Here is an 8602-nt window from a genome sequence, read left to right as displayed (position 1 = left end):
GGCGGCGGCTGGCTAGGAGTCTCGCCCGTACGCGAGTGTTTAGTTACAGGGAAATCTTTGACTGGACACGCCAAAAGGGTGAGTGATACGTCTCAAATGTATCTATAACTTTTGAAGTTCTTGCTATACTCATATCATTTATATATGATTTTGGTATAATTTTATACTATTTTATTTGGACTAACCAATTAAAATTTGCAAAGTGAACAAGTTCTTGTTTCACTTTGGTGTGTAGGAATTACTTGAATATGGCAAAATTGCAAAGAAACCCTTCGTTGTGGTGGAATCTGGACTTTCCTAAAATTTGTCTCCACCTTTAGAGATCGCCATAGAAGTGCCTGAATATGAAGTCAAACGGAAGTTATAACATGAAAGTTGTAGGAATTGTTTCTTTTATATCGATATATGGGTTGAACGTCTCCAATGGAGTCCGTACCCGACCTTTGTGTCCATTATCCTAAAGGCCCAGATCGTTTTACGGGATTCCGAATTGATGGATTCGGTCATGGTTCAACCCTATGTGCTCATGGGGACAGAGAGAAGCCCTAGGAAGGTTCTAGAGGTGCTCAAGAACTCTTGAATCGAAGGGGCATTGATTGGAAGGCCGAGAAACATTGTCTCGGTCTATATAAAGAGGAAACCCTAGATTTACCAAAAAGGCTATCGCCCGCTTTATAGATAAAGCACAACCCTCATACAACTGAAACATACAACATATCACCACAACGCACACACCCAAGGCAAGATACAAAGACACTAAAGAACAACAACACCATCTCGAAGCGAACAAAAGATGTACAATGAGAACCACTACAACAAAGATGACGAAGCTCTCCACCGTGACCAAGCCACCACGAAGAACTAAGCTATCCACCAGCGAACCATGAGCTTCAAGGCGGTGCCTTTAGGAAGGGAACAATACCATAGCCCCGCCACCGCCCGATCCAAAGGATCAAGAATTTCACCTGGAGCAACACGAGGACCAGGAGCAGCCACGACGGAGCCTTCAAGAAGAGTACGACGCCCCCGAGGGCCGCCACCGTCGGTCGGAAGACAGCCAGACAAGGATTTGACCCCAACACATGTTCTGCCTCCGATCAGGGTGCGACTAGTCACGATAGACCAACCGCACCATCTGACGGACTGCTCAGCCAGAGCCACCATGCCGCCCACGCGACCAAGTTTGCCAGTCATGCCGCCCACACGGAGGACTAGTCACGATAGGTTTGCCAAAGTGATCATCCGTGTCTTTGGTCCTGAATATCTTCGATCACCCAAGGAGGAAGACACAAAAAAGTTGATGGCGTCAAATGAGAGAAGAGGTTGGCCTGGCATGCTAGGAAGCATTGATTGTATGCATTGGACTTGGAAAAACTGCCCAAAGACATGGCAAGGAATGTATTGTGGCAAGTCTCGTGATGCAACAATTGTGCTAGAGGCCGTAGCATCTGAGGATTTATGGATTTGGCATTGCTTTTTTGTATGCCGGGTACTCTCAATGATATCTATTAGAGTTGTGCCGAATATAGTGTACAAGGTAGGTTACAGTTGGGCTTGTAGTAGTATTGTGTTTAGATACGATATGGAGTCGTGTCCTAGTAGGACAATTGTATCCTAGGCCTCTCATATATAGTGGGGTAGACACACGATGTAACCTATGCCAACATAATAGCACAGGAACGCATGCGAAGCCGGCGGCGTGTGCCGGCGTCCAGGGTGAGCGGGTGCGGTATTGTAACGGTGTCATGGGGAGGAGCGCCCATAGTCAGGCTCCGGGATGTAGCCATATCGGTGAACCTCGTTAAGAAATCTCGGTGTCATGCTCGATCGACGGTGGCCTCGGATTTATTCTAACAAGTGGTACCATGAGCTAGGTTATTCGAGGGCTGTGGATTATTGATCTCGAGGAAGAATCGGAGATGCAGCCGGCTGCGGCGTGGTTCTCAACGAGATCGGAAAAAGCAATATCAGATACGCGTGTGCGTGTGGCAGCAGACGAGACGTGCGGCGGTCCGACTGGGCAAGCGTACACCGGCTGAATCGTGCAGCAGCAGGCCGAGTCCGGGCAGCCGGTCGATCGGCGGTGCGCGTGAGCCAGGCTGCATGGCGTGCTGCTGCTAGCGGTGCGTGGAGCAGGCTGGTAGGCCCAAGTGGAGTTGGCTGGTGCGTGCAGCTGTGTGGCTCAAGTGGAGGCAAAGGCCTGTTGTGCATGTGGCGCTCGATGATGCTGCCTGTGCATACGAGATTTCTTTGGACCAAAAGTGGACCGAGTCCACGTACGACACGGCGAGAGGCAGCAGATCAATCAGAGGGAAAAAAGAACGTCACGATGTGCATCCATTGGAATTACCATCAGGTTTTGGCAAAGCAGGTTGCACTAGCCTCAGGAGTTGAGCCAAGGGAGCAGATCACCTGGAGGCCAAAAAAAATTGGTGGATTGCTACTAGTGCATGGAGGCGAGACCACGATGGGTTTTGCTCGTGTGCTTTGGCGTCGAGGGGATAGCTCGGGTATTTTTTCACAGGGTCAGTCATACGAAGAACCATGGCGCTAACGGGGTCCAGGTTTGAGGTGGAGAAGTTCGTGGAACTGAAAACCTTGGGTTATGGCAGACAAAGATGAAAGATTTATTGGCAGAACAGGGATGCTTGAAGGCGTTGCGGGAAGTCAATTCAGCTAAGATGGAATTATCATGTGATGGATGGAAATCGCGGAAGACGATTTGGGAGCCTCGAGCGTGTCATGTAGCCGGACAAGTTCGGCTAGGTCGGATTAGATAGTCTGACGGATCGACGTGAGTCGGTTGGAATAGAAGACGGTGGTGGGATCGGCGACAGCGACATATATGCGTGATGCTGATGGTGACTGACTTCTGGCCGTGGAAACACGTGGTGCTGGCCCGAGGGCTTGTGTGGCTTCGACAAGACTATGTCGCGGGATTGATTCAAGGTGGTGTATATACGGAGCTTGAAGTCGATGAGGCGCATGAATGGACTGATCATCTACCATGAAGTCATGTTGAAGGTGGAGCTGGAGTCTGGAAGACTTCACTCAGTGCTGATTGAGGGGCTGCGGCATAAGTCGACAGAGAGTCGAAGCCTATTCAGCGGGAAAAAGCGAGGGACACATAGTTCGGACTGGAGCCCAGTGGTCTGATGGAAGCGTGAAACTCGTCATTGGTTGGTGATGATCGGTGGTACTCTGCAGTGGGGGTTGAGTGGTGTGGGTTCGCGACCCTTGAGACTCGACCGGGACAGCGGAGGCTCGACGCGGTAATAGTGGCGAGACGTGCGGTATGCACGGGACATGGAGACGGGCCAGGGCTCTGGTGGTCATACATGTGATGAGACAACTGCGAATTTGACTCGGAATGACTACAAGCAACGATGAAATTCTTTCAAGTTTCAGACAGGCGGTCAAGGAAGAGCGGTGATGTTGAGTTCAGTTAACTCTTATGTGTGACACCTAATATGTGAGTTGTTCACTTTCACACAGGTCAGTGATCAGTGTGTGATGGTGTTGGACTGATACTCTGGAAGTTGGGAGCGCAAACTAGAGTAATGTGGAACTTAATTTCGCTCGAGTGTTGACTGTGGTCAAGAAAAGAAGGGACTACAAGTTGCAGGTGGAGTCATATGGAGTCTTTGGAGCGGTACTCATGGGATAAACTCAAGTCCAATGTACATGGAAGTTTGACGCATTGACGAATCCAAGGTGGTGAAGAATATTCGCCAAGGTGGAGTTTGTTAGAGTTGTGCCGAATATAGTGTACAAGGTAGGTTACAGTTGGACTTGTAGTAGTATTGTGTTTAGATAGGATATGGAGTCGTGTCCTAGTAGGACACTTGTATCCTAGGCCTCTCATATATAGTTCGGTAGACACACGATGTAACCTATGCCAACATAATAGCACAGGAACGCAGGGGAAGCCGGCGGCGTGTGCCGGCGTCCAGGGTGACCGGGTGCGGTATTGTAACCGTGTCATGGGGAGGAGCGCCCATAGTCAGGCCCCGGGGATGTAGCCATATCGGTGAACCTCGTTAACAAATCTCAGTGTCGTGCTCGTGTGATTGTTTGGTCCTCGGATGATCAACGGTGGCGTCAGATTTATTCTAACAACGTCAACGTGTTGCAACGGTCTCATTTGTTTGCTAGGCTTGCTAGTGGTAATGCTCCTGCTTGCAACTACACCATCAATGGGTATGAATACACAAAAGGGGTACTATCTTGCAGATGATATATACCCTCCTTGGTGCACATTTGTGAAGAGCATCAAAGAGCATAAAACTAAGAAACAATGTGAATTTGCAAGGGTACAATAGGCAGCCCGAAAAGATATTGAAAGAGCATTCGGGGTTTTGCAATCTAGGTTTGCCATCATTCATGGTCCTGCTCGTTTTTGGGACAAGCGATCCTTGAAAAACATAATGACACGTTGTGTTATTCTTCACAATATGATTTTCGAAGATGAAATAGGCATGAACTTGGAGTTTTTCTACGACAGTGTGGGTAGCTGTGTCAAACCAGCTAGACACCCTAACCGCATTAGAGCTTTTCTTCAGACCTACAGTTAAAATGCAAACACCCACTTTCAGCTTCAGGAGGATCTCATTGAGCATCATTGGCAAAGGGCTGGGCAGTAACACATTCCATTTTTTCATTCATTTTCATTTAATTCATGTGTGATTTGTATTCGGGACAAGTTTTGTATTGAATTATTTAGTTTGCTCCGGTGATTTGAATAATTATTGTAATATTGACATTTTTTCTTCTATTGCGAATTAGTAATTCTGAATATGTACATATGTGTCAAATTCAGATAAAACCGCATCTGATATGCCGGCCGGCGCGGGCGCTGGCAGAGATATATATATTCCGTTTTACAGTTCCGCTATGCGAGGTCTGCTCTGCCGGCGTCCGCGCCGACCCGCAAAACCGTTTTTCTGTGAACTATATACGGGGTCTGCTGGAAATGCTCTAGTCAACCTGGAAATCTTCTCTTCGTCCCTATAAACATTGTGACGATGTAACAAAGCTTTGCGAGTTTGTCTAAAAAAATCTAAAAATTTATGCCACTTGCAAGTGCATTCTTCAAATTTCAAACCAACCATGGTCAATTAATCTTCAGTTAAATATCTATGTTTGGGAAAAGTATAGAAATCAACCGACTGATTTATCACGGGCTTAAACCGCACGCTGCGCTCGACACGTGCCCCTAGGACCAATCCGCCGCTTTCCCCTCCAGCGAGCTTATCTCTTCGCGTTCGTCTTCCTCCACACAAGATTTTCCTTCCCCACCTCTGTCTGTCCCCGCGCGAGAGCTCCTATGGCGCCAAGGTCATCGGCGAGGACTCGCTCCGCCGCCTCGCACGCCCCTCCGCCACCCCCTCCTCCTCCTCCTCCGCCTCCGCCCCCCACTCCAACGGCCACGGCCACCACCACACGCCCCGCAAGCCAGCGGCGGTGCTGCAATGGAGCTCCTCCGCCACCCCCTCCTCCTCCTCCTCCGCCTCCGCCCCCCACTCCAACGGCCACGGCCACCACCACACGCCCCGCAAGCCAGCGGCGGTGCTGCAATGGAGCTCTTGCCGGCGGATCCAGGTGCTGCGTTGCAGCACTCGCCGACGGCTGTTGAAGCTGCAGTGCAGCGCTCGGTGCTCCAATGGAGCTCGCCGGCGCTCTCGAAGCTGCAGTGCCGCGCTCGGTGCTCCATTGGAGCTCTCTCCGGCGACCCCCGGTGCTATGTTGCAGGGCTCTCTGGCGGGCTCGAAGCTGTAGTGCAGCGCTCGGTGCTCCAATGGAGCTCTCACCGGCGACACACGGTGTTGCGTTGCAGCGGTCGGCGGCGGCTCCGGTGTCGCAGCTGTTGAAGCCCCGCCGGAGTTGAAATGGAGCTTCGCCGGACGCGCCAGTGCTGCGTGGGCCGTCGGTGCTGCTTTGGAGCTGCACCCGGGCTGCAATGGAGCTCGCCGGAGCGTCAGTGCTGCTTTGGAGCTTTGGCCGGGGCTGCAGTGGAGCTCGACCGTAGTTGGAATGGAGCTTCGCCGGAGCGTCGGTGCCGCGTTGGAGCTGGACCGGGGCTGCAATGGAGCTGGCCGGCCGCGTCGATGCTACGTTGGAGGCTTGGAGCACTGCGCGAGGTGTGATAGCGCTGCGTTGAAAGCTTCCCTGCGCGAGGTGTAATCCGTTTAGGCAGATCGGACAGCTGGCAAGGTGGTGTAAAAGTCCCTGCCATCAACCGGTTTACGCCTAGCACCGCCCCTATGTTTGACTAGTGCAGTACGTCCAACCATGTTAGCCATAAACTCTGTTTCAGCAAAGTTATTATACAGAGAAAGACTATTTGTAGAGGTTGAGTTCCTACTGGTGTTGCTTCTTTCTGACCCAACATACATATAGCTGCTTGTTTGGTTGTTCATGGGAAGTTGGAGGTTCTATGGTAAATACAGACGCCACTGCCATAATCTTATCTTACTTTTAGCAATATTTTTATGACAGTGCAAGTACAACATCACAAATGGAGCTGCACAACATTTCTGCAACAGTTTGTCTTGATTATAGTTGCAACCAAATACACAGCGATGGCAACTCAAAGCAACCAGTTTTTATCCCATTTTATTTAGGCAGAGGCTGATGGCCACTGCAAGGAGCAAGCATCTGTATTTAGTTTGTGGCAACTGGCACACGACGATACGTGCAAGGCATGCAGCTGCGACTCCGTGGATGCTGACTTCACTGGTACTGGCTGGCGAGCTTGCCTTCCTTGACAATGTAGTTGGGCTCCGGGAAGTCCTGCCCCTTGAAGTACCTCTCCAGCATGTCCTTCACGCCGGCCGCGTATCTCAGCTGCACCACAGCAGGTCAAACGTTTGCCATTTTCAGTCTGCGCAGTTAAGCAAATGAGCATGGCCAGGCTTGGAAGCAGAGCAAGCTGCGACTGACCTGGGCGTCGATGGTGGTGCCGGAAATGTGAGGTGTCATGGCGTTGTTGGGCATGTACCTCCACGGGTGGTCCTTGGGCGGCGGCTGCGGGTACCACACGTCGCCGCCGTATCCTGGTCAGAAGAGCAGAAGGATTAAGCAGTAATGTTCGAGAGCAGCCCGGAATTCATGTGCTTTTACCGGCGATGTGCCCGCTTTTGCAAGCGTCTGCCACCGCCTGCGTGTCCATGATGGCGCCAAGCGCGTTGTTCACGATGATGACGCCTCTCTTCATCTTGGCGATCTTCTCCTTGTCGAACATGCCCCTGGAAGGAGAACAGGGAAGCAATTAGGACAAGAAGATGGATCGTCGGTCGTCATGCATGGTCGGTTAACTGCTGGCTGCAACGTACGTACTTTGTCTTGTCGGTGAGCGGTATGTTGAGCACGACGACGTCGCACTTGGGCAGCATGGCGTCGACCTCCTCCTCGAAGGCGGCGCCGAGCTCCTCCTCCAGCGCGGCGTCGACGCGGAGCCGGTCGTGGTAGAGCAGGGTGCAGCCGAAGGGCTTGAGCCGCTGGAGCAGCAGCCTCCCGATGCGGCCGGCGCCGACGGTGCCCACCGTCTTGCCCTCCAGGTCGTAGGCCCGGTGCGCGACGGCGGCCAGGTCCCACTCCCCGCCGACGGCCTGGCGGTGCGCCGGCAGGAAGTTGCGCAGGAGGACGAGGATGCGCATCAGCTGGTCCTCCGCCACCGACACGGTGTTGCTGCCCGTGACCTCGGCGCCGGCAGGTCGCTGTGGTCGGAGCCGATCCCCGCCGTGAGGAGCAGCTCCAGGTTGTTGGCGCGGCCGATCCGGTCCGCGCCCACGTACGCCGGGTGGAACGGCGTGGTGACGAGCACGTGCGCGTCCCCGATGTGCTTCTCCAGCTCTGCTCGCGCGCGCCCAGGATGACATGCATGATCCGTTAGCGTGACACTTGTTAACGTAATGGAAGTGAAGTGATGTGTGTTGTTGATCAAAGCAAACTGACCGCAGTCGGGGCCGTCCTTGTCGTCGGTGACGACGTACCGGTGGCCCAGCGACTCGAGCCAGCCGCGGATGCCCAGCGCGTTCTCCACCCAGCCCACGAAGCCGGGGTTCTGCGCCGCGTGCTCGCCGCCCTTGTACAACACGCCCACGATCTTCTTGCTGCCCTGGAGAACGAAGCAGAGCGACGCAATCAGTCCCATGTTAACACGATCGACAATGGCATGAAGGCTCGGGACGACCTGCTGCGTCGCGTTCCTCATGGCCATGGAGTTAACCGGCGACGGCGGCTGGTTCGCGTTAGGAACCGGCTGGACCGGCGCACCGGTAGTGGTAGTGGCACTGGTAGGTTCCGCCGGGGCGGCGGCTGGGCAGAATCATAATAGCAGCCGGGCGATGATCGGGGAGAGAGTGAAGCGGACGTGGCGCGAGGCCGCACGGGCGGTGTGACGCGTGGTAGGTACGCAGCGAACGTTTCCGCTGTGCGACCGACACGCCAAGTGCGTCGCGACGGGAAAGGATGCCCAAGTGGCGCGTCGCTGGGCGGCTACGGTACGGAGAGACATGGGAGGAAGGCCGTCTCGTCGGCGTTTTCATCTGCTGTCACCTACGGCGGCGCGTTTCTCCGGTTTCCACGGATTCGTTTGTGT

General features: G+C 53.2%; 1 pseudogene; it reads right to left on the bottom strand.

Annotated features, from left to right (window-relative positions):
• Positions 1-6518: 6518 nt before the first annotated feature.
• Positions 6519-8323, bottom strand: LOC123125525 (formate dehydrogenase 2, mitochondrial-like; annotated as a pseudogene).
• Positions 8324-8602: the final 279 nt, after the last annotated feature.

The sequence above is a fragment of the Triticum aestivum genome, chromosome 5D (genome assembly GCF_018294505.1).
Source record: "Triticum aestivum cultivar Chinese Spring chromosome 5D, IWGSC CS RefSeq v2.1, whole genome shotgun sequence".
In the NCBI taxonomy this organism is placed as follows: domain Eukaryota; kingdom Viridiplantae; phylum Streptophyta; class Magnoliopsida; order Poales; family Poaceae; genus Triticum; species Triticum aestivum.
This window is presented reverse-complemented; position numbering and strand designations above follow the sequence as displayed.